General features: G+C 42.2%; 1 long non-coding RNA gene across 1 annotated transcript in view; it reads right to left on the bottom strand.

Annotated features, from left to right (window-relative positions):
• Positions 1-1814: 1814 nt before the first annotated feature.
• The window catches only part of LOC140190496 (uncharacterized), an 88872-nt gene continuing 63394 nt past the window's right edge, over positions 1815-27292 (bottom strand). Inside the window, exons 3-4 of the long non-coding RNA XR_011883619.1 lie at positions 14750-14926; positions 1815-3120 (exon numbers count right to left, since the gene is read on the bottom strand). This is a non-coding gene — a long non-coding RNA (uncharacterized lncRNA). The remainder of the gene's footprint in view (positions 3121-14749; positions 14927-27292) is intronic.

Below are 27292 nucleotides of genomic sequence, written 5' to 3'. Positions count from 1 at the left end.
ATTCAGGCAATCCAAGAGAGCAACTTCTTTACTGCCACTCTGGTTCTCCTTACTACCCTTTGTCATTGCAACTATCCCCTCTATTCTTGCTCCTGAGTTCACATCAGACCTCTGGGCTGTGATGGCCCGGAACCACGGCATTAGGACACATCACCCACAGTCCAATAGCCAATGCAAGTGCTTTCACTGCTCCTTAAAGACTGCTTTGAGGGCTTCCCTGACCGATGAGTCTTGGCATGATCAGCTCCCATGGGATTACGGCTGGGGCTCTGACTGCTTCAAAGGAGGACATGCAGCCGTCTGAGGTTAAGCTGGTATATGGGCAACCGTTACGAGTTCCAGGTGATTTCATTCCTGACACCGGCGTCCTACCCTCCTCAGTAAATTCAATTCCTTTTCACCTATTCCAACCTCCCATCATGGTAGACAGCACTATTGGGTTCCTGTTGACCTACATTCCACCTCGTTTGTTTTTGTCTACCATGAGGCACACCATTATCCTCTACAGTCCCCTTACCATTGGCCATTCTGCGTTTTGCAATGGGGAGAAAAGACTTTTATCATAGAAGAGGGGTAAACCTGAATGTATTTTAGCAGATCGCCTCAAACCAGCCCACTAAGATTTGGAGTATTCTGCTGCCATGCTCCTGGCGTCACAACAAGACCATGAGCGTGTCAATGCATTTCTAGAGGCATCTGTGGTTCCTCTACCCATGGAACACAGGACCCGAGCTGGGTGCTCGTTCGAGCTCCAGACAAGCTCACAATGGCAGTTTTAGTGAATTTGGAGGGGGGGGGGAAGGGTGACCTGTGTAGGGTAACATAATTGGGAGAAATGTACATGATTCACAACGACTGACGTTGAGTTGGGGTTTTGCTTTAAGAGGCTGGTCTGACATGATAATGTTATTCCGTAAAAGAATTTTTTTGATGCGCTTTTGGTGTAAAGGTTTTGGAGTTCAATAAAATGCGTTACGGGCTTCGTTAAACATTAAATGCCTCACTTCATTTTATTTGCGAAAACCTACAGGACTATCTTCCAAGCTTGGAAGCCACTGGAAGGGGTTGGGGGAGGTGCTCTACAGCATTTCTGACATGGTATACCGGGTGCTGTTGCCTGACTGGCAGAAGGCAGTTGTGCTGCATCAGGACTGGCTGGCGCTGTATCAGCCCTTGGCCACCACCGATCCAGCTAGGCTGCAGGAAGGAAGTTACCCTCCGGGTGCCCTGCCTCTTGCCTCACCAAACAGTGCCTTCCCTGGGGTGGGGGGAAGGGTGGCTACAGACAACCCCCAGCACCCCAGGTGGCAGCATCAACCACCACCGGGACCTTTGGACTCTGATGAGGGCTCTGGGGTTGCCGGGGACAGCTGACCCCTCAAGTGGGGGCAATGTGGTGCTCCAGGGGCATAGCCGACAACTCTCCCCTGCATTCCTAGCAGTCAGCGCTGCTTACTGTTCTTGTTTTAAAACGTATTCGCGGAATTATGGTGAGATGTTCAAGTTCATTTATTGTTACAGTTTAGCTCGGGTCACACAGTTGTTTGCTTGTGTGTTTTTGAGTCACCCTGACTGTAACTGGGGTGTGTAATCATCACCTCCCTGCCTGGAGGAGCTCAGCAGGCTAGACAGCACTGACAGCAAAAAGTAAACAGCTGATGTTTCGGGCTGCAACCTTTCATCAGGACTTGCGTGTGTGTGCGCGCGCGCGTGTGTGTATACATTTTTTTAAAAAATTAAACAAGTAGTGTAAAAAGAGAAAAATATATACAGTGATAGACTTTCCAGATATTTATTTTCCAGAAATACTTCTTCAACAGGCTGAGGGGCAAGCTCTTTGCCTGACAAAATTACAAAATCATTATAAATGAATATTACTGAAAAACTAAATAAAAAAACAAATTTTCTAACTAAATTAAATCAGGAAGTGTAAATTATATGATACTTACTTTTCTCCTTCACAGTTAATCCCTCTCCACTGAAATGAACGGGGCCACTGAACTTTCATTTGATGAAGGGTCCTGCATCGAAAGGCAGTAGAAACAGCTGTGGTCAGCCGTACAAAGGTTCAGGCTGTCTACGTTTGCTCATGCCTGCATCCTCCGAGCTCTTGCATTGTCATTGAGTTAAAAGCCACTGTTTTGCCTCTTAATGGAAAATTCAAGTCCTTAGTTCTGTTTCTGCTTCCAATGCCTGATCCTCTATTTCCAGGATTTTCTGTTTTTATTTCTGATTTCTCCCACCTGATGCACCTTGCATCTATCTGCAGCAGCTGTGCTGTGTTGGTCTCTGTGTTCCTACCTTGGGAAGAGGCAAATCAGTCAAGAGCTCCACTCTTAACTTCACTATGGTGAGCCCGGTACAAAACAGATGATGAAGAGGAATTATGAAATGGAACTGGACATGGTGAGGTTGGTTGACAGTCTGCACTCAATCTACACTCAGTATCAAGCCTTGAGTATAAGAAAGATTTCACTCCAATATCCTTGTGCAATCCATATTGGCAGACAGCTTGATTATTACCGGAGATGACATCTGTCTCTTCCATCAGCACCAGGTTCCAGCCACCACATGACCCATTTGATGTGGCATAAATTAACACAGCTGGGGACGAAAAGGTGCCAATTTTATATTTCATACTTAAATATAAAATTGTCTATATTGTAAGAGAAACAAACCCATCTTCTTGCATAATTATCCCAATTTTAGCATTCAGCATCGTAAGATCAAGCCTGAGGCTGTCTCAGGTTAACTGGACCTGGGATTATGCTTGTCCAGAGCCACCAAGGGCCTCAGACTATGAAATCATCACTGGTCTCCAAATTAATCAAATTTATCTCATGGTGTGAACCTTGGTGGAATCTATTGCAATAAGGCAAAGCAAGCCCCACATTCATGTTTGAAGTTGGATATTGGTATCCAAATAAGGGATTAAACCTGGAAGTACCTTGCTCCAAAAACAGAGAATCCTGGAAATTTCCATCTGGGCAAGTGAGATGCATGAGGAGAGAAACAGTCTGATTGTCAAAGGCCATTATCGTAACTAGACAAGGTTAGAAGAGCAAACAGTTTTGGCTAAGGCAGGAGGAGACTCTGTGTAGAGCGGAGGAAAACAGAACTCTGCAATAAAGAGAAAAAACAAAATGATTAAAAGAAGGTACAAAAAGTGATAATGAAAGCAGTTGATAAGGCATCATTGCTCTTAACTTTGCAAACACGAGGGAATCTGCAGATGCTGGAATTTCAAGCAACACACATCAAAGTTGCTGGTGAATGCAGCAGGCCAGGCAGCATCTCTAGGAAGGGGTACAGTTGACGTTTCAGGCCGAGACCCTTCGTCAGGACTAACTGAAAGAAGAGCTAGAAAGAGATTTGATAGTGGGAGGGGGAGATCCGAAAGGTCGACTGTACCTCTTCCTAGAGATGCTGCCTGGCCTGCTGCGTTCACCAGCAACTTTGATGTGTGTTGATTGCTCTTAACTTGCCCATTAAACAGCACTTCAATAGTAATTTTCAATAGTAAACTGAGATTATTTATTTATATAGTGTGATCTTTTGGTGCTTCCCTCTGTAGCAAGGCTGGACAAGCAGATATCCTTGTAGTTCTGCAGCAGAGATTTAAGATACATTGTATAGCCATGACTATGGTTACCATTCTGACCTTACAAAGAAACCACACACTGACTTCCGATTGCAGAGGCTCAAATTTGTTTTTATAGTCACAAAAAGCAGTATACCTTGTATTTTCATTAACTCAGATCTAAACACTGTCGTTTAATCCACACCTATGCAAACCTCAGATTACATCCAAGTATAACTCTGAAAAGCACACAATTTGACAAGTGTCTATCATTTCAAAACCATATATACTATCTGCAGACACCCACTTAATTTCCTTAATCGCAACCTATGTTCTGTATGACTGCACTGCTTTCTTAAATGACTAGTCCTTCTGGTTTCTAAAGATAATTGGCTATTTCTGAAACTCTGACTAATTTTAGACATCTTACAATTTCAAAGAAAAAAAACAAATCAAGCTGTTTTTCTTTGTTAAATTTGTAAATTAAATGCTCTTTCAACTGCCAAGCATTTCCAGTATTTTTTATTTATTTATTTCAGTTTTCTGGCATCAACAGCAATTTGTTTTCAATCCCAATATTATTGTATTGGACAGAGGGTTATGAAGATTGGTATACAGCATTGAAATGAGGAAAAACAGCACAAATAGAATCATAAGAAATAAATAGCAACAGAACAGAAATAAAACACAGAGCTGGAAGACAGGACTGAACTACCATGAGCACCACAGTAGCGCGACACTCTAACAGCTTGGGGTGTTCCAGAGTTCAGAGTTCAATTCTGGCACCGTGTGTAAGGGGTTTGTACGCTCTCCCTCTGAACTGTGTGGATTTCCTCTGGGTGCTCCAGTTTCCTCCCACAGTCCAAAAAAGAACTGGTCCTGTGGTTAGGCTCATGTTAAATAGGTGGGTTGCTGGTCAGCACAACCCATCGGGCTGGAAGGACCTGTTTCCGCACAGTATCTCTAAGCAAGCAGACAAATAAATGAGAGAACAAGAATAGCTAAGATAGATGTATAATGCATGTGTCTATTTACAACAAGCTTGATATGCAAGGGGAGTGAGTTCTGGATGCAAATAACCAAGTGCGATTATGACGAAGCAGCAACAGAGCATGGCAAAATGGCAGGATGGGTTGTAAATATTCCTGGATGTGATGTAATGAGGAGAGAAGTAGAAAGGACGAGAAAAGGAGAGGCAGTATTGATTAAAGAGACCGTTGTAGATTCAAGATGTCCTGGACTTATTGAGGACAGATCATAAACACCAGAGATTCTGAGGATACTGGAGATCTTGAGCAACACATGTAAAATGCCGGAGGAACTCAGCAGGTTAGGCAGCATCAATAGAGGCGGATAAACAGTCAATGTTCCAGGTTCAGACGCTTCATCAGGGTATTAGCCTGAAATGGTAACTGTTCTCCTCTATTGATGCTGCTTGACTTGTTGAGTTCCCCCAGCACTTCGCCGCAAGGATCAGTGCTGGTCCATTGTCGTTTGTCATCTACATCAACAATCTGGATGAAATTTGCAGATGACACCAAGGTTGGCAGGGGAAGGCATAGTGGACAGCAAGGAAGGCTATCAAAGCTTGCATTGGGATCTGGACCAGCTTGCAAAATAGGCTGAAAAATGGCAGATGGAATTTAATGCAGCCAAGTGTAGGACGTTGCACTTTGGAAGGACAAACCAGGGTAGGACTTACACAGTGAGTGGGAGGACACTAAGGAGTGTGGTGGAACAGAGGGATCTGGAGATACAGATCCATAATTCCTTGAAAATAGTGTTAGAGTTGGAAAGGTACATTGGCTTTCAGAAGTCAAAGCATTGAGTACAGGAGTTTGGATGTTATGTTGAAGTTGTATAAGATATTGGCGTATTGTGTCTATTTCTGGTCACCTACCTACAGGAAAGACATCAATAAGATTGAAAAGGTGCAGAGGAAATTTACAAAGATGTTGCCAGGACATGAGGACCTGAGATAGAGGGAAAGGTCGAATAGGTTCAGACTTCATTCCCTGGACTCTACGAGAATGAGGGGAGATCAGATGGAGGTATACAAAAATGAGAGGAATAAATAGGGCATATGTAAGCAGGCTTTTTTCACTGAGGTTGGGTGACACTAGAACTAGAGGTCATGGGTGAAAGGTGAAATGTTTAAGGGAACATGAGGGGGAACTTCTTCACTCAGGAGGTCGTGAGAGTGTGGAATAAGCTATCAGTGGAAGTAGTGGATTCCGGTTCGATTCCATCAACCAAGAGAAATTTGGATAGGCGCGTGAATGGAAGCGGTATGGATGGCTATTGTCCGGGTGCAGGTCAATGGGACTGGACAGGTTAATTGTTCAGCACAGACTAGATGGGCTGAAGGGCCTGTTTCTGTGCTGTAGTGTTCTATGATTTTATGACTTTAACTGGGTTAATTACTGGAATTTCAGGGAGGAAGAGAGGCAAAGGGCAAGGATGAGAAATGATTGTCAGAAAACATTAGAAGGAATCCAAAATATTTTACAGTCACTTAAACAGAAAAAGTTCAAAGTAAATTTATTATCTAAGTACATATATGTCACCATATTCAACACTGAGATCAATTTTCTTGTGGGCATATTCAAAAAATCCATAATAAAATAATAACTATAATAGAATCAATGAAAGACCACACCAACTGGGCATTCAATCAGTGTGCAAAAGACCACCAACTGTGTAAATACAAAAAGAAATAAATAATAATAATAAATAAATAAACAATAAATATTGGGAACATGAGATGAGGAGTCCTTGAAAGTGAGTCCGTAAATTGTGGGAACATTTTAATGATGGGGCAAGTGAAGTTATCCCCTCTGGTTCAAGAACCTGATTGTTCAGGAGTAATAGCTGTTCCTGAACATGGTAGTGTGAGTCCTGAGATACTGTACCTTCTTCCTGAAGGCAGCAGCAAGAAGGGAGCATGTCCTGGGTGGTGGGATACCAATTGAAATAGAGAGGTGCTACCTATCAGAAACCAGAAAGGAAATTTGATGCTCTTTTGTTCTTAAAGATACTCCTGAATGCTAAGCAACTGAACCTTCTTGACCAATCTCTCATGCGAGACCTTGTCAGAGTCCATGCTAAAGTCTACGTAGACAATATCCACTGCCTTGCCTTCAGTACCTTTCCTGGTGACTTCCTCAAAAATCTCTGTAAGATTGCTTAAGCACGACCTACCGCACACAAAGCCATGTTGACTATCCCTAATCCATCCTTGTGTGCAGTCAGAGAGTATTTTGTCCATGCATTTATGCAGTCTGTATGCAGATTCAGACTTGCAAAAGTCCAGAGCAAGAAGGAAACAGCAGGAGGAATGGTATCAGATGTAGCCCTGCAATGCAATCTCTAGTCGTTTTGTTTGTGATCAGTTCTGGAGGGAACTCATATCCACACTGTCTGGTAAGTGGGAGTTTTAGAAAAACAATTCTTGAACTACACAAGACAGAATGATGCATTTTGGGAGGAAATAAATAGCCCTTCGTCCTTTGCTCAGCACCATGTGATGGTATGTCCAGACAAGTTGACAAGGAAGTGACAAAGTCCATTCCCCTATGATGAAAAGGAGATGCCACTAATTTCTAAACAAAGCAAATGAATTTGAAGTCAAAGATTCCCACCCTTGAGCATTGTGACCAAACTGCTGAGTTTTACATTGTGACCACTGTTAATTTAATACAATTCCTCAACTGAAGTACAAACTATTCTCGCTTGGTTCAGATTCAAGAGATGAAAAGCCTGAGAAGACAGGAGCAGAAATACTCACCAAAATCTTACACCTGGATGAGGTCACAACAATAATAAAAGTTATTGTACTTGGACAGTTATTACCATGTAAAAAAAACTGTTTGAGCTTTCAGTCATAATCAGGTACCTTTCATCAAACCAAAACAACTTTATGAAAACATTGATCAAAGCACTGAAAATTCTGAGAAGCACAAAAGTTTTAAAACAAAAAAAAAGTTGAAGTAAATATTTAATGAAACAGTTAAATTATTGCCATACATAGTATCAAAACTCTACATCTCTAGAATACATTAAATAGAATATAGTTCTGAATAAATATTATGCTCTCTGAGTACTCAGGGAGACATCAGGGCATCAATATTACAATTAAGGATTTTGCCTAAATTGCCAAATTGAGTTCACATCAGTGAGCAGATTGTGTCTTCTGTGAAACATTTGCCTTCTGGGATAATCGTTATATCTTTTTCCAACATAATGGTGAGATAAATTATAGCAAGACGGTAGCAAGAGAAGCAATTCCCTGTATTTTAGCTAATGTACTATGTCACGTGGGGCACACAGAACTCTGCTCTGAGGCAACTGCTCTCCGAGCAAAACCTAACGGTTCGATTTGAAATATGTAAATAGTTTTATTGATGCAAGGCAACTAAATAAATAGCCATACAAACAACATGTCTCAATAAGGAAGATCTAGCGTTGTAAGATGCCCTAAGTCAGTTCACAGGAAAATTGTCAGACAGAATTGTTAAAGCACATGTTAAAGCACATAGCAGAATATTAGAGCAGATAATTAAAAACTTTGTCAAAGAGAAAATCTCCACAGGAATGGGAGAGAGAGAAGCAGAGACATTGATGGAAAACATTGATTAAGAACTTGAAATAATAAAATAGTTTTCACAAGTCAAGACATTGAAAGCCCAGTAATATCATAAAACACTGCAGTTAATATGTTCACACCAGGTTCCTTTACAAGACAATGAAATAGTGTCCAGTAAATCTGTTTTAGTGATGTTGGTTCTGAATTGGCCAGTATATTGGAGAATTGTAGGGCTGAATATGATTATAAAGATAGGGCAGGGTGGGGCAAAGGAGTGATTTGTTAACAAGGATCAGAATTTTAAAACTAATGCATTGCTTAACTAGGACCTCCATTAGATCAGTAAACTTATGTGTGCTATAGTGTGGAGACAATGAGATAAGTGGCAAGAGGAGAACTAAGAACTGTGACTATGAGGTGTTACACCACGGAAACCGGCATAAGCACGGGCCTGATGGGCCACAACGCTCGTGACAGACTTTAATCTTAACTATGAGGTGTTGAGGGTGATTATTCAGGAAGAAGCTTGAAGCACATAGTGGACTAGCTGGCGATTGAAAAAGGCGGGGTGTTGTGATCAGTCCGGTGATTGAAAATGGGTTAGTGGATCATCAAGTGCTCCATCACTGAGAGATAAGGGGATGGCCAGTGAGAAAGAGGAACGCTGATTACCCAGAGGATCTGGAGGAAACACTTCTACTCCTTCTGACCTACATGTAGAGTGGAAAATTGCTGTTCCTGGTCTTCTTTTGGCTGCCACATTTCCTAAGGCTTGTTACCTGGCCAATCAGTTGGCACAATAGAAGGGCAAGAGAAAGGCACAAAGTCTTCATGAAACATTAACTGGTGCGTGAAGTAAAAACAGTAAGTGCTAGAAATACTCAGCAGGTCAGGCAGAGTCTGTGGAGGGGCAAACAGAGTGAATTTCCAGATGAAGGATTCTCCATCAGGACTGAGAAAGTATCCTCTGTGGAATGCAAACCCACATTGGTGGGACCAATCATTCAGTCTGAACTCATGGGTTAGTGAAACTATGGCTGAAAATTTAGTTTTTTTTTGTCTATTTGACACCCTAAGGTTGTTCAATAACCTAAACAGTTAGCAATGTACACTTCGATGTCACTTGAGCAAAAAATCTTGTGTAACTGAGACCTTCCGCCCCACGTAAGGCACTGACCACTCACATTGAAGCTATCGTAAACTAGATCCCAAAAGAGGCTGATACCTGCTTCGGCCTTAGCTACAAAGGGACATAATGGGGGATCTGTGCCATCCATTGTCTTGCAAGGAATTTGCTCTCACCACCTCTTTCCTCTCATTGCCATCCTCTGTAAGGATACTGAATGGTTCTACAGGTATTATCTAAACTCAGTTGTGTTGTTTGAAACTCCTGATAACTACTGACATTCCCAATGGCTGAGGCCCCATTTCTGGATGTCTCCTTCAGCCAAAGATTCCAGAGTTTAATCCCAATGGCTCCCAATGATCTTCTTGTCGATATTCCCTGTGCCCAGTGACAACTTGATGCTTCCAATGTTCCTTTCAAATGATGTTTCTGACATCTGATAATTCCAATCATCTTTCAAGTTATAAAGTGACCCTTCTTTAGGACTAGAAAGGAAGGGGGAAGAGCAGAAAGGTGGGGGAAGGGAAGGAGGCTAGGTAGAAGATGACTGGTGAAGTCAGGTGGGTGAGGAATATAAAGGACTGGAGAAAAAAGAATCTGACAGGAGTTGAGAGTGGACCATAGGGAAAAGAAAACCAGGCAGAGTCATTAGGCAGGTGAGAAGGGTAAGAGGCCAGAGTGGGGAATAGAAGAAGAGGGGAGGGGGAGGGATTCTTTTTACCGGAATGAGAAATTGGTATTCATGCCATCTGGTTGGAGGCTAGCCAGACACAATGTAAAGTGTTGCTCCTCCACCCTGGGGCACAAGAGGAGGCCATCGATCAACATGTCGGAATGGGAATGGGAGTCAGAATTAAAATGTCTAGCCACAGGGAAGTTCCATTTTAGGTGGATGGAGCAGAGGTGCTTTACAAAGTTGTCCCCCAGTTTACAATGGGTGTCATCAGCGCAGAGGAGGCTGCACAGAAGCAATGGATGACCCCAGCAGATTCTCAGGTGATGCAGGTAAGGGCAGCATCCCTGGTGGAGGAAGGGAAGCACTGTTTTGTGAAGAAAGAGGATATCTCTGATGTCCTGGAAAAGAAAGCCTCATCCTGGGAACAGATGTGGTGAAGACGAATGTAATATTAAGGGAATATTATAAAAGGGAATATTATTTTCATAGGAGATAAGGTGGGAAGAGGTGTAGTCAAGATAATCATGGGAGTCAGTGGGTTTTATAAACGTTGTCGGTTGACAGTTTGTCTCCAGGGATGGGGAAAGAAAGGTCGAGAAAGGGGAAGGAGGCAGCAGAAATGGACCAAGTAAATTTAAGGGCAGGGTGGAAGTTGGAGGCAAAGTTGATGAAATTGACGGGCTCAGCATGTTTGCGTGAAACAAAACCCTTCTTTTAATGTCTGACTGTTGGACTGATCTCCACATGCCTTTCAATATGCTCTTGAAATAGGAAACCTCTTTCACATAAACTGTAGCCAATCATTAACCAAATCCTCATCTTGAAATATTTCACAAAACTGTACTTTAATCCGGTACCTCAGACAACAGCACTGAACTACCTGTGCAACCAAAGACAGGTAATGACTGCATCTCTCATAATCATGCTGGATCAAACAGCCATTCATCAATACTGAATAAATCACTAATGTTTGACATTGATAAAGATGTTAGTGATTAAATGTAATGGCCTTGGGCAAAGAACAGTTCTCACTTAGATAACCCATTGCGTTAGTCAGAAAAAAAAACATGCCTTAGTAGCCACTTACAGCCAATATGTCTGCTCTGAATTAATAGGACCAGCTGGTGAAAAATAGCTTGTGTAAGTTTGGATATTAACCCTTTAATACATGTTGGCTAATTCATCAGATTTGTCCTCCACTCAAAATGCTTGGAACATGGAGCTTTTATAAACAACACATTGATACAGCTGAGAACCAAGTACAAGACTTCATGGCAACAGCCTCATTTGTGGTCTTGTCATCTGTGTCAATGACCCAGTGAAGGATCATGGGACTACTCACATCACTCACGTCATGGCAGGTAATTTGAGTTTGGGATGATCACCAGATAATTCCTGCCTGTTACTGTTATCAAACTAGCCACTTAGCAGTGACATCTGAAACTCCCATACAGTAAAATCAATATGAAGGTCTTAACAACACTGAAGGGAAAGCGCCAATATTTCACAGGAGCTACGGAGGGTTCATGAAGCCTGAAGTCGACTAAAACTCGCACCTGTAAATACTCTCTAAGCTTCTCCAGCTGAAAACATGACAGCATGCAAAGTATGATCCTAATCTTGGATTAATTCCGATGAAGAATGAGGTTCCAAGAGAATGTGTCAGCCTCACTGACATCTTGTATCTCACCTCCAAGAAGCTTCCTACTTGTGTGGAGCTACTTTATCAGATCAACAGGAAATGGTTGAATCTTTGACATCCTCAGTCCTAACCACCCTCAGTCATATACCTGTAGCACAGGGATGATACGTATGAACATACTCCAAGTCATTCTTGACTCCTTCATTGAAAGTCTTACTAATCTTACTTCTAACATCCAGAAGACAAAGGTTGCTACCAAACAGCCCCCACCATTCTGACAATTGCAATCTACAGCAACATTATTACTTACTTACTTAACCCTATCCCCCCTACTGGGGCATCGACTGCTGACAGCAGCTCTCCAGAGTCCTCTATCCTGGGTCAGTCTTTCCAGTTGTCCCCATTTTCCAAATCCTTCCTCTCCCAGGGATGAGGTATTTGGAGCTTCTGTTAGTGTTTCTATAGCAATGGGACGCGGGTCTCCAACCGTCCTCCTTTTGCATTCGGGCTTGGAACTGTCCAAGGAGAGTACAGCAACATTACAGAAAGCAAGAATTATTTTCCAAATCTTGGAGGGCACCTATCATGGAAGGCAGACACTGACGTCAAAGTTAGACTGTGCCAACAGAACCTTGGGGAAGTTCAAGATCAGTTTCCACCAAGCAGCAGTGAGGCCTGGTTTCCAGAATGCTTCACAGAGAGATAAGCCTGTAACAGGCCCCTCAAAGCACCAACAGGATCTCTGCAAAACCCTTCAAATTGATTGGCAGCGTCAGTGAACCAATGTCAGTATCTTAGAGTCATAGAGTCATCAAAAAGTACAGCACAGAAGCAGGCTCCTTGGCCCATCTAGTCCATGCTGAAACCTTTTAAGCTGCCCACTACCATCGACCTGCACCAAGACCATAGCCCTCCATACCCCTACCATCCATGTACCTATCCAAACTTCTCTTAAACTTTGAAATCGAGCTTACATGCACCACTTGCACTGGCTGCTTGTTTCACACTCTCACAACCATCTGAGTGAAGACGTTTCTCCTTGTGTTCTCCTTAAACTTTTCACCTTTCACCCTTAACCCATGACCTCTAGTTGTGGTCCCATCAAACCTCAGTGAAAAAAGCTTGCTTGCATTTACCCTATCTGTAACCCTCATAATTTTGTATACCTCTATCAAATCTCCTCTCAATCTTCTATGTTCCAAGGAATAAAGTCCAAACCTATTTAATCTTTCCATATAACTCAGGTCCTGCAGACCCAGCAATATCCTTGTAAATTTTCTCTGTACTCTTTCAACCTTATCTACATCTTCCTTGTAGGTAGGTCACCAAAACTGCACAATGTCTCAAATTAGGCCTCACCATTGTCTAACAGAACTTCAACATAACATCCCATGTCCTGTACTCAATATTTTGATTAATGAAGGCTAATGTGCCAAAAGCTTTCTTTACGACCCTATCAACCTGTGATGCCACTTACAATGAGTTATAGACCTGTATTCCCAGATCCCTTTGTTCTACCGCACTCTTCAGTGCCCTACCATTCACTGTGTAAGAGCTACCCTGGTCTGAAGTGCGACACCTCGCAGTTGTCTGCATTAAATTCCATCTGCCATTTCTCAGCCCTTCCTTGTTGTCCACTACACCACAATCTTGGTGATCAAATCTTGGATCTTCTCCAAACATTAAGGCTCAGCCAGCTTCTGATATTGTCAATCAAGTTCCATCACAGCAAGAAGTTTCTGAAAAGGTTAGAAAAATATTTGCAAGGTATTCTTAATAAAGTTTAATACAGTATCCACATCCCTGGTTGGAGACTCCAAAAAAATGGTAAAGGAGCATTTAAGATACCAAGCCGTCTTGTCTCTTATGATACCTCCAAATATGCAATACAGCCTGGGGATCACTGTTGCTCTGCATAGAATTAGCATATCTCGAACAGCACAATACTTTACCAAAACAGTCTGCTGGTTGAATTCAACAGGTCAGGTAGCATCCATGGAGGCAGAGGGATATTCAGCATTTTGGGCTGAGATCTTGTATCAGGGTTGGAGACCCTGTGAACATGAACCAGGTGGGGCTCCAGTGCCAGAGGTAGGGACTGCAGTAATGGGAAATGAAGTAGGTTTGCTCTGCTCCAAATGATTATCCAGTGACCTCTATAGGAAACGCATTTACAGGAGGACAAGGAACGGCTCTGAAAGGAAGCGATGGTCTTTTATGTTAGATTATCTTGTAGGAAAGAATAGGATCATCACTGATGATTTCTGTCAGTTATTTTCCACATTATGGGAGTTCACTCACAAATGCAATCGAGATAATGGTGAGAACATTTCCACATCTACCCTTCATCTAGTTTGCCTTTCTTGCTTATGGAAAACTAGCTATTGATTTAATGAGCATGGAACATGACTGATTTGAATTTAACATGCTGTTAGTGTTTCACACAGTACTGTGCAAAAGTCTTAGACACATGTATATAGCTAGGGTACCCAAGACTTTTGCATAGTACTGTAGTAATTTTATGCGTTGCACTCTACTGCTGCCACAAAAAAAACAAATTTCATGATATACGTGAGTGATAATAAACCTGATTCTGATATGGGTTTCTATTGTGGACAGAGTGGGAAGCGGGCAGGGAGAGGGAAATCATGGTTGGGAAAAGGGGAAGGGAGGGAGGAAGGTGTGGGAAGCACTAGAGAGACATTCTGTATTGATCAATAGACCAGTTGTTTGGAATCAAATGACCTTGCCTGGTGTCTCAGGCCTGGATGTGTCCGCACCCACACCACCCCGCACCCCTGGCACTCCTTCTCTGCTACTGGTCCCACACCCGTCCCACAGTGCTCCTCCCTTGCCATTCCCAACATCCTCTGCTCCCGCTAGATTTACAAACGTGCTCTCCTTTCCATGTTGACAAATACGGTACTGTGCAGAGGTTGTGGGCACCCTAGCTATATACTCCACACAGACTCACAGAGTTACTTGGCACAGAAACAGGCCCTATAACTAAACTCATTCATGTCATTCAGGTTAGCTAAGCAATCTAATCCCATTTACCTGCACTTGGCTCATACCCCCCCTAAACCTTCCATATCCATGAGTCTGTCCAAATGGCTTTTAAACATTGTAATCATACCCACCTCCACCACTTCTTCTGGCAATCTCCCTTAAGCCTGGACAGCAGTGTGGGCGGGTGCAGGCCAGTCAGAGAACCTCACTATTTGTCCGGTTCTGGGTCTAGCCAAAGCAGCATTCACAGGTCCAGGCAACAGGCCACCAAAGGTTCTACGTGTCCCTCTTTGGATGCCTGGATGGCCCTGGAGAGAGAGGGAGAGCATGTCATTTTCACTGGCTCTCAAGAGGCCTTCCCGGACTATAGGGCACTGCAGGGGCTGGAGTGCAACCTGGCCAAGGATGGTTGTATTTTATTTTGAGAATTATATAAATATTCTGATGAAAGTTATGTAAATCTGTAAATATGTAAATAAACCTCTTTTTAAAAAATATTGGAATGGATAGTCTGTTTCCATAGCAACTCATACTTCTGACAGTTTAAGTAAACTGCTACCAGATGGTTTGATAGTTTTACAGAATAAAATTGATCCCTACCATCCGTGTAAGTGTACTTGAAAGTTAAATATTATATTTTTTACCTTTGTGTGTTTTGAATTGTTTACATGTCGCTTAACAAGTCTGGCATAGACAGACGGGGCAAATCCCTTCTGCGCATTCCACATAACTCATAAGTAATTTACTTGCCTCCCAGTAGTTGGCTCCACCCCCATTCCAGACAGCTGCCCTCATCAGGCCTCTGAGGCGAACGTCAAAGCAAAAGCTTTGCGAGCGCAATATGTCTTTATGCTTTCCCCAAGGAGGGAGATTACAAAGGTGAACATCCAAATCCACATCGATCTTGTTTGGAAAGGTACATTACCCCAGAAGCTTCCAATTTTCTTCCCTCAATATTTGAATATGAAGCTTGCACCTTCGAGTGCCCCTAAGACATTCCTTAACATTGACATCATTGACTAAGATTCTGTTTATTGAATCTCTCTTTAAAGTTAAGGTCCAATTTGTCCTTCTGATTCAGCAAACATCCAGGGGCTTTATTTAAAAGTGCTGTGTCATGGCATACTGTGACTGTTATGTACAAATGCCCACACATGCTAATAGTACTAGATCAAAAGTAATTTGTTACTTGCGTGAATCAGTACATTGTACCCCGATAAGAAAATGATTGAAAGTACCAGTACAAATGGGATAAGATTCAAAGTATGAATGTAGTATACATCTCTGAGATTTGTCTCCCAACAAAACAAAGAAAAAGCATGTAATCAGTTTAAAGAAAAAGAATATCAACCTCCCCCCTCCCACCCACGTGCAAAAAAACAACCAATTGTGCAAATGGCAACAAAATAAAATGAGTGAAAACACAGAATATAAAACACATCATCAAAAGGCATATTTCAGTTCAGCTCAGTGTTCATTATCTGCAGCCCACCCTCATTAAAATGTGTCCAAACTATCAAGAAAAAGGAGTGACCGGAAACTAGAACATATCATAAACGTGAATTAGAGGCCACGATCCACAAACTACATCGATTAAACCTCGCTCCAGCACCATCCTCCGACAGCACTGAGGGAGAGAGAAAGAGAGAATGGAAGGACCTTCCCTTGGGGCCAGCGAGTGAGAAGAGGAGAGAGGCAGTCACACGCAGACACTTCTCCAGCAGCAGTGAGCTAGAGACTGGTAGACGGCGCTGAGCACTAGTTTGCCTCTGCACCCGCCCTAATGATTTCAATCTTCCTCGGTGCTTTGATCGGCTAGGTCAGCAAGAGACGGAGTCTATCATGGTGTGCCTGAACCCCATCTCCGGGCTTCGTGGCGTTCATGCCACGCACTTTGCTCGCAACCTTGTGGAACCCTCTTGGAGACTAAAAAGCTCCAGGTTGCCCGATCGACCCGTAAACACACGACCAGGAGGTAGTTTACAGGCTCCAACAGTAGAAGAACCACATCCGAAATCAAAAGAAGACATGAAAAAAGTGAAAGAAGTTGCTCCGTGAGCTATGTTAGCAGTACACCAGACCAGCAAGAAATTTAAGGTGCTCTCTTCCCTGGTATGCCGGTAAAGTTTGATATATAGCAAGCACATAGCAAGAGCTCACCAACTTCTTAGCAGAATGAGGACTAATATTCACTATTTCTTTCTCTCTATTAGTGTGCTTCTGCAAAAATTTCAGTGTTCTGCTAAATCTGTGGCATAACAGAATAATTTCCAAATTCAGACTAAAGTTATTTCTTGTTAAGAGAGGGAAGATTCAAGAAACTAATCTTTTTAAACCAGGACGTATTGTTAGCTTTGACTCTGTGATTCAATATAATCCTGCAAATTGTAGACCAGGCGCCGTGGATGAGGATAATTCATGGAATCCCACAAATTCTGTCTTTCGGTGAAGTTGAGATGTTTGGCAATTCATTCAACCAGAGTTGCAGTCCTTTCACCAATACACCCACTCCTTATCACCCTAACAGTACAAACTGCTGTTTGTGGACTTTGTACAAGTTCCTTCTGCCACTCTTTGTGCAGTTCTATTGTACTTCAGAAGAATAAACTAAAAAGTCAAGTCTGTTGTTCATGCACCTCCTCAACTTCAAAATGTCAGGCATGCCACTGTTATCTTGTCAAACATAGTGCATCTGCTGACAATGGTCAATCATACCCAGTGGAGTTGTTAATTCTGACCCAGTCTTCTCCAAGGCTTCAGCAGTAAGTGGGCTCAATTTCCCCACATATCGACTGCCCAGTGTTAGTCTTCTATCACCATAATGTATTTTCACACTGACAGGCAAATTGAAAGAAGTTACACACACATACACACATGTAGAAGATCTTGCACAGATCTGACAGAATGTTTGAATTCCATTTGATAAAAGGGCTTGTCTATCAAATTTATGCTCTTTGTTACAATCAACATTAATACCAACCCACCTACATACTAAAAGTTCAACAGTCAAGAGAGGAAAAGATGCAAATGACAAACAAAGAGGCTTGTTACACCCTATGAAAGAACGAAGAAAGTGTGTGGAAGTTTAACACTGTTTATATAAGTTTAAAGGGTGGGTGGTACAGCTTAGAACCAGTGAATTTGTTACTAAGTTTCCAACATCCTTATTTAACTCCGGAATTAATGGCCATACTCTCATGGAGAAAAAAGGTCATCCACTTAAGACATAAACGAATAAGAATTACTTCTCTCAGAGGTGTTAGGGCGTATTCTGGAGATATGCAATATAATAAATATAATTTCAACAGAACCCAGTCTTCAGATCTGAATATGGATTGTAGATTGAATTTAAAATGCAGCTCAGACCAGTGGTCTTCCTGTAGCTGCATTCTGGAGTAAATTGAGATGTCTGCATATGCATGAATGTAATCAACAACCCACTGACCTGAAGTGTCTGCACAGGCATGAATACAAGTCAGGCTACGTCCACACTATGCTGGATAATTTTGAAAACGCCGATTTCGAGTAAAAATGACAGGCGTACACACTAAGTGTTTTTCAAAATATCTCTGTCCACATTAACACGGCTATTTGGGCTAATCTCCTCTACTGGGCACGCACAGGACACACAGAAAACAAGCGAAGAGCAAACGGTATACTTAGTGCGCGTTTGTCCAGTTACAGACTAGAAAAACTTCAAAGGAATTACTCTTGGCTCTCGCGCAGGAGGACTTAAAACTAAAAAAAACAAATATTGGAGCATATAGAGGCAACCGACAGGGAGATCACGGAGAGTATGACCCGGCTGACGACGAACATTGAAAAACTGACTAACTCTGTGGCATTAATAAAGCACCTTGTTAAATGTATAAAACATGTCTGCATCAGTGTTATCTTGTATTTCCATACAACGTTACATTAGGCTGTTACACATCTATTTTCAGAGAAATACTTGCATAAATAGGTAAACCACCTTCATACAGGCAAGGACAGAAAACAGGGCAAAGTGAGTTTGGCAACACACATCAACATTATTTATTCAGTAAGCTATGGGTCAAAGTATTTGGTCAGTACATTTCTAACTCTTCTGGCTTCAATCTCGTTGCCGTCTGTTCTGAAATTGTTAGGTTGTGTGGGGGGTTGCGTTCAAGAAAACAACGAAATGCCGCGCTGCGGCCATCTGTTCCGGCTCGTCATGACAGCGTTTTTAAATAGTCAAAAAAGCTCACTTTACAATTTAACTCTCACACCGTTCACACCGACTGCGCATTATAACAGCCGTATTGCAGAGCTTGCGCAGAACCAAGCAGAAGCAGAAAAGGTATTGTTGTTGTGGAGTTGTCATGACAGCGTTAAATCTCTCCGTTTACCCCGTACACACTACAATGGATATTAGGCATTTTCAGATTTATTCACTCTGGAGACTGTTTCTGAAAATCTCCGTTTTCGGGGGATGAAAACGCCGCTTTAGTGTGGACGGAGGGTCAAAACGAAGAGAAAGGGCTTCGTTTTCAAAATTATCTGGCGTAGTGTGGACGTAGCCTCAGAGACCATAGTAATTAACACTCATTTTGGCCATGTTGGTGGGAAGATCCAGCTATTTCGAAAATTACATGTAACTCAAAAGAAGCATTATGAAGGCATTGTAACTATAGAAATTGTCCTGCTATCTTTGTTCTTTAACATATAAAAATAGTCTGTAATGTTGGGTCGGGGAGACTCTCTCTCTGTTGAGTGTCTCCAAAGGCTGTCAGCTTGTGTGTCCCAAATACTTTTATATCTACCAACTGCATCTCTCCAGTGACAGTTATGACAAAAGGATCATGAATATTTGGAATTCTTTGTTCTGGAATGTGGTAAATGATGTGTCATTGAGTACATTCTGAGTTGCAAGAGAAATCAAGGGCTGTGTGATCAGGCAGTAAAGTGAAGTTCATGCTAATGACAACTTCAGTAGCTATCCTGAAGGTCAATATGGTCCATTTCTGCTTCAATTTTTTATGTAGTAAACTCGAATGGCTTGGGATAGGTATACAGAACCATCACAGAGGAGGTGAGCTGCTTATGCGCGTGTGAATTACTCGAGCAGAATTAAGGTTCAACCGAATTCATAACTCAATGGATTTCCTAGACTAACAGGACTCATTAGTGGCATTAACTGTGGAAACCAGATCAATTCCACTGAAATACTGAACTACAGCTGGGCACTTAACCTGCCAGGAGGAAAATCTTCATTTCCGATACATTTACTGGGAATTCACTTGCCACAGGCTGAAGAATTTTTTTTTTAACCCCATTAGGATAGATGGCACTTTGTGGCTTTCATTGGACCTTGGTCAAGTCTCAAAGGACCAGTACCAGCAACAGTAACTCTGTAGTAAAGTATCATCAGTAGCAGTATGATCACCCGAGTAGAGTATGAGGGTCTCCCAAGGGGTTATTCCCTTAATGCGGACGGGGGCACCTGTGAGTGAATTTGTTTAATGCGGGGAGGATGATGCAAGGGCAGTCACAACAGACAGATCAGGGTCAGGGTCCGAGCAACACACACAAAGTGCTGGAGGAACTCAGCAGGCCGGGCAGCATCTATGGAAAAAAAAAGTCCAGTTGACGTTTCGGGCCAAAACCCTCCGGCAGGACTGGAGGAAAAAAGCTGAGGAGGAGATTTCAAAGCTGGGGGGAGGGGAGAGAGAAAAACTCTAGCTGTTATATGAAAGCTGAAGGGGGAGGGATGAAGTAAAGAGCTGGGAAGGTGATTGGTGAAAGAGACAGAAGGCCATGGAAGAAACAAAAGGGGAATGCAAGATGACTGGAAACCTTTCACTGTTGCAGCTTTCCTCCGCTTTCACTGCTGTTACGATATGCCATCATCACTCACCGGCTCTACTGCTGAGGGCTTGCTTGGATCACTCTTTGCTGGAACCTTCCCCTTGACTTTACCCCCATGGTAGGGTCACCTACCAGGAGCTAAGCTGTGGACAGCAGCACTTCTTTGGATGTCAGAAACTCACAAGCCTCTCCACCATAACAACGTGATGATCCTCAGAGAGGTATCGTTCACAGGAAACAATAGGGACCGGATACAGAAATAGTTGAGCTTCCTTCATCTGCTTGGATAGCATCTGGTCAGGAGCAGATGGATCAGGTAGCGGGAAACTCCTGCTGACTGGCTGCTCACCTGTTACTGGTAGTTCACAGGCCACCACTACTCCCAAGGTTTTGCACCAGGCACATACCAGGGTTTTGCCAGAGATAAATAACGACTTACCAGTTACCAGCACATGCAAAATGATTGATGATATAATTGCCAGTTCTGGCAGTTCTGCCAACTATGTCTCCGATAATGTTAGTAAGAATGAATTGTATTTTTTCACTTCCCGCTTTTGCCTTGCACCATCACTCCTTTTGTCATCTCACCTCTCCTCCCTCCTTCCTGCTCTTTGGAAAGGAAGCAAGACTCCCACATAACAATTGTACTTTATTACTTATTCAATTGGGTATAAAAATACATAAAATTACTACAGTACTGTGCAAAAGTCTTAGGCACAAATATATAGCTAGGGTGCCTAAGACCTTTGTACAGAACTGTAGTAATTTTATGTAATGCACAGTACTGCTGCCGCAAAAAAAAAACAAAATTTCATGACGTGTGAGTGACGATAAACCTGCTTCTGATATGGGTCTCTATTGTGGACTGAGTTTGGGAAGGGGGCAAGGAAAGGGGGAATTATGGTTGGGAAAAGGGGAAGGGAGAAGGGAGGGAGCAGGACTCACCAGAGACATTCTATAATGATCAATCGACCAATTGTTTTGAATCAAATAACCTTGCTCGGTCTCGCAAGCCACCCCCCTGTTGCTGGCATTCCTGCTCTGCTACCAGTCCCACACACCTGACACTCCTCCCATGGCACTCCATGCTCACCATTCCCAAAACCCTTTGTTCCCACCAGATTTACAAACCTGCTCTTCACTCCACGTTGACAAATACAGTACTGTGCAAAAGGGTTAGGCACCTTAGCTATATATATATGCCTAAGACTTTTGCACAGTACTGTAAATACAGCCTGATTTCAATGAATTATTTTATCTGAGCAGTGGGAATGTGTAGCATAGTGAATTCACCCTCTGGCTGCCTGTTCTTTAATCTACTGCTAAATAAACGCTGCTCTCTTTGATACTAAAACAGAATGTACATCTTGTTCTGAAGAAGGGTCTCCGGATGAAAAGTGGACTGTTTACTCTTTTCCATAGATGCTGCCTGATCTGCTGAGTTCCTCCAGCATTTTGTGTGTGTTACTTTGGATTTCCAGCATTTACAGATTTTCTTGTGTTTATGATTTGTTTTGATTCTCAACTCAGTTGACACAGGCCATCAGAGTAAATCAGCCGATGAATTGGCACAAAGAACCTCACTCACAGATACAGTGGGAAAAGATACTTTTCCCCCAGTAACAATTCAGGAAACTTTTTTTAAGGATGGGTTATGGCATCAGTCGAGGAGAGGATATAGGCAGGCATGAGCGGAGGGTAAAATTGTCCTGGCTGTTTTGTGCAGTAATATAGAACTTTTAGTGCATTTCTGTATGTGGTGATGATTTCAGCTTTTTCCTAGTATTGGCAAAGAAAGAAGAAGGAAACAAGAAAACCACAGTCTAATTTTGACTGAGTAAGTGAAAACATAAATGCTTCCCCATCATTAGATAAACTAGCAGAGTGATTCCTAACCAGTGCTTGGAATTTCCAACAACCAGACACAGCTGGGAGCAATGTCACATTCTTCCAGCAATTCCAAACCATTGCATGAGGATTAAATGGAATTTGGGATCAGAAACTCCAATTACAATCAAAGGCCAGTACATGGTTCATTCCATCTTGAAATCTGATCGTAAGCACCGTTAGAATGTTAAACTCAGTTCTTTTGCTGTAACCAAACACATGCTGAAAGCTGCTAGTGTTAAAAACGTTTGGGGAGTTTCAGTTCTTGATTCACTTGAGTTTAGAAGAATGAGAGGAGAAGCAAATGAAACTGCAACATTCCTGTGGGATTTTTTTAGGCTGGAAACAGGGAAGATGTATATCCTATTTGAGGGGTTAAACACGAGGGTGGTGGGGTGGAAATATGTCTCTACCAAAGGAGGTGTAAGGTGTTCCGTCCCTCTGTCAGCCTGCAGGGTATCCTTGGGCAAGTTACACCACCTGCTTAGTAACCCCCCCACACCCCATCCCTCCCCCCCCCCGATCAAGGTCACATGAAGTCATGGGAGCAGGAGGTGGATGGTCGTATGAGCAGCTGGTGCATATCACAAGACCTGGTTATGCAACCAGTGATCCCAACCAGACAATCTCTGAACAGTATTAATAATGGCTGTGGTCAGCAGTCTTGTAAAGACACTGCCCAGAGGAAGACAATGGCAAACCACTTCTGTAGAAAAATTTGCCAAGGACAATCATGGTCACCATGATCACCTACCATGACACAAGATGATATAGTCAAAAAGGATTAGGGTGTTAGAAATGCATATGATGCTAGGAATCAATTGGAAATACAAGAGGACCTGGTGATAAGTTAAGTTTGCACATTTTCACCTATGGCTTTATTTAAATGACAAAGGTTTCATTAAGATGGTAGAATTAGAATCGAGGAGGAAACTGGTCACCTAAGAATTCTTTCCTCTCATTGAGTTACATATTACTTATTTATTGAGATACAGCACAGAATAGACCTTTCCGGTCCTTCTGAGTCACACTGCCCTGATTTAATCCTAGCCTAATCACAGGCAATTTTGCAATGACTAATTAACATACTAACCAGTACGTCTTTGGAATGTGAGAGGAAACCAATGAAAACCCACATGGTCATGGAGTACAAACTCCTTACAGGCAGTGGTGGGAATTGAACCTGGGTCATCTGTACTGTAAAGCTTTGTGTTAACCACTAAGCTACAATGCCACCCCAATGTGGAGAGGTTAAATGCGGATGAGGTTTTAATAAATTCCCATCATCATTGAGGCAGATGGCAGAACTCAAATGGCGATTACTCTCAGACCCACTAAATCAGTCCTGCATCCAAGAAAAAAGCTGTCTGTAATGGATGGACAGCACCCTAAGATAAAGAGCACCTCTTGAAGTGAAGTGTTAATCTGCTTTTGCCGCTTCTCACAAAAATCTCAAAATCAAAGCTAGGCTTTTGACTGATGGCCAATTTTCAGCCTTAGAAGTCTGCAAGCTAACTGTTAAAAAATTCCTTGGAATCAATCTCTTGTTCCTGATGATTTTGTGAAATAATTTATCTCAATCTCTCCTGACCATCAGCCACTGAAAGTAGTTGCTTTGTTTAACACAGCCAGAGGTAACACTGTTTACACCAACACTATTGGATCACACACTGTTCTGACATTGCACAAATTCACCTCACTCACAATACTTGAGGGTCACAATTCCTCCAGCATTTTGTGTGTGGTGCTCAAGGTTTTCAGCATCTTCAGAACTTGTCAGTACCTCCAGTTGAACTTCGTCTTTTTGTGTGTTTTCCCCCTAGCCGTCAGTCTGTGGTTTTGTATTGCCACCTGCTCTTGTTTGTTTTCATGCCCCATGTGCTCCTGTTCCCATTCCTGCTCTACTCCGGCCCCTGTATTACTGAGTACTCCACCTCTCAGCCCTTTCTGCTTTGCTGCCACTTCTGTCTCATTGTGCTCCACCTATCATCTGCCTCTCTGTTTACTGCTCAGTGTATTTTAGTCCTGTGTTTTCACCTGTTTGTTGCCAGATTGTGCCAGTGAGTTTTCCTGAGCCTTTCCAGCATTCGTATCTGAAATCTGTCTGAATATCGAATCTGCCTGTTTCCCGATTCTGGTTTTTGGATTTCTCTGGGATTTTTGATCTCCGCCTGAACTTTGACACTAACTTTGTTGCCCCTCTGGATTTGCTACTCAGTAAATATCAGAGTGCACACAGTACTTGGTCTGTGATTGAGTCCCTGCTCTAGCGTCCTTCCATAACCTCTTGTATTTATAAATTAGGAAACTGAACTATTTCCCCCTAAACTGACTGAAGCAACTAATGTAGATTAGATGACTAATTAAAATACCTGTTGCAAAAACACTTGAACAAATTGACACAAGTATATCAAGAATTCCCGATCAAAAAGGGCTCAGTATAAAGTTAATATCATATGTTAAGAATGCCATATGAATGAATCGCATATATCATTAAATGGCTCGGGCCATCAGAAAAGGTTAAGGAAGTTTTTCTGGTCACCAAACACTGTAACAAACTTGAGAAAAACTGCAGATGCTGGAAATCCAAAGCAACACACACAAAATGCTGGAGGAACTCAGCAGGTCAGGCAGCATCTATGGAAAAGAGTAAATAGTTGATGTTTTGGGGTAAGACCCTTTTTCAGGACTGAGATTGAAGGGGGTGAGAACTTGTATTGATGTACTGCTGAAATTATCCTCACTGGTTGTACTATGGTCTGGTATGACAACTTTAATGTGTGGGAATGCAAAAAGCTTAAGAGGGTAGTTGATAGTCCAACACCTCATGGATACATCCCTCTCCACCATCAGCGGTATCTATAGGAGGTGCTACCTCAAGAAGACAATACCTGTCATATCTGTCATCAAAGATCCCCATCACTTGGACCATGTCCTCATATCTACTATGTGACAGGAGGTACAAAAGTCTGAAGTCCCACACTACTAGGCTCAAGAAGAGTTATTTCCCTTCAACTATTTGATCCTTGAACCAATCAACATAATCCTAATCAATAGAGAATATGACCACTCGGTACTTTGGTTACCACTTAGCACTAAAATAAACTTTTTTTATTGTAATTGTGGTTTTTCTTGTAAAAATTAAGTTTGTTTTATACTCTTTGTGTGAATGCTGATAACAGGATGCTCTGTACCGGTGATGATGCTGGAAGCAAGCTTTTCATTGCATCTGTGCACATATGTACTTGTGCATATGACAATAAACTTGGCTTTGACTTTAGTTCTTGAACACGGGAAAACTCCCCAGGTCTTCTTCAAATAGAGACAGTTGGAAGGTGGGTTGAAAATGAGCATCTCCCACAGTATAGCCCTTTGTTTGCCATGGACCTATACAATTAAGCAAGGGACCCGTGGGCCCCAGGTTGGGAACCCCTGATTTAGATGCTCTCACGGCTTCCCTGAAAAAAAGTACATCATTCTCACTGACCCATGGGATCCCTTTTGAACCTTTATCGGAGCTGTATCCTGTGATGATACTGAGAATCTTAAGTCTCTTTGTAAGAACATGCCTAAGTCCAGTGAAAATTACAGGATGCTCTACCTCCCAAATCACTCATCCAGGTGCCAATTAAGCACCTCCAACCCAGAGATGACATATCCCAAACCGGCCTCACCAGCCACCTCAAAACTACAACAGAAGGAAGTCACCCTTGACCCTGAAGGAATGCTGAAAGAAAAGAATTCTCTAACCATAAACGGAAGCATCAACTGAGATTTTGTGATCTGATCTTTTGATTATGGCATACCTTGACATCATGACTCAGAGGATGTATGCTACCAACTCAATCTAAAATGATAACAAGATGGTCTGATTTATGTCTGGAATGACATTAATCGTGGCTGCTGGCTATATATTGAAATATTCATACCACTAAAGTGTGCTGTACTCCTGGGGATTGTGTGTTGACCAGCAGATCTGGCTCACAATAAAATCTGATTATATAAACCAGGCATTGATAGCTGGAATTCTAATCATACCTTAGTTAATTCTTTTTAGCCAAAGTTCTACGGAAGTTGGACAAGCAGTGATCAGCTGATAATATGCTGTGGTTTTAACTGATTAAACTTCAGTAACTTCCTGGCCTGTACATACTCAGGAGATTTAAGTTCTGTCTCTGCAAATCTGCCTTATAGAAAGTGTGATCTGGCCTAAGGGATATTGGCCAAAGGGAAATTCTGTCTAAGTTCCTCAATAGATTGGTTTGGTTTGGCTTAAATATGATATTGGGGTCTTGATAATCCCACTAACCAAAATTAGCTCCTTAAATTTCACCTAGAGTTCTGGTGAGAATAACTAACACGGGGATTTGTTCAGGCCTGCATAAAAATCAGACTAATGAGATAATGTGAATGTTAACCATACAAAGTAACAATGATCTATGCATAATTCCCTAGGTTTAAGATATAATAAGCCAAAAGGAATTGTTTTTTTCTCTCTCTCTAAATGACAGCAATCTTTTGACAGCTGAACATTAGTCATCTGGTTACATTAACTTCTGAAGAGAGCATCCAACCTAACTTAAGCTGACATATTGAAATAGAACTCTTTATAATTAGATTAATATCTCTATAAGTTTTAATGTTATGAGGTATTAACATGTTAATGGCCAAAAGGAATAATCTAAAAGCAAATATGGTCATGGTGTGCTACACAATACAGAAATAGGTCCATTGGTCTAACTGGTCCATGGTGACTAAGATTGCCATCTGAGCTGCTCCCATTTGTCCACATTTGGCCCATATCCCTCTAAATGAGGGGCTCCCAGCCTTTTTTATGCCATGGACCAAGGGGTCTGTGGACCCTGTTAGGGCATATTCTGGAGGTATGATATGTTTTGTAAAAACTAATTTTAACAGCAGCCAGTCTTCGGACCTGAATGTGGCTTGTAGATTAAACT

Source organism: Mobula birostris, chromosome 30 (assembly GCF_030028105.1).
Source record: "Mobula birostris isolate sMobBir1 chromosome 30, sMobBir1.hap1, whole genome shotgun sequence".
Taxonomy (NCBI): domain Eukaryota; kingdom Metazoa; phylum Chordata; class Chondrichthyes; order Myliobatiformes; family Myliobatidae; genus Mobula; species Mobula birostris.
Note: the sequence above shows the minus strand (reverse complement) of the source record. Positions and strands in the feature narration are given on the sequence as shown.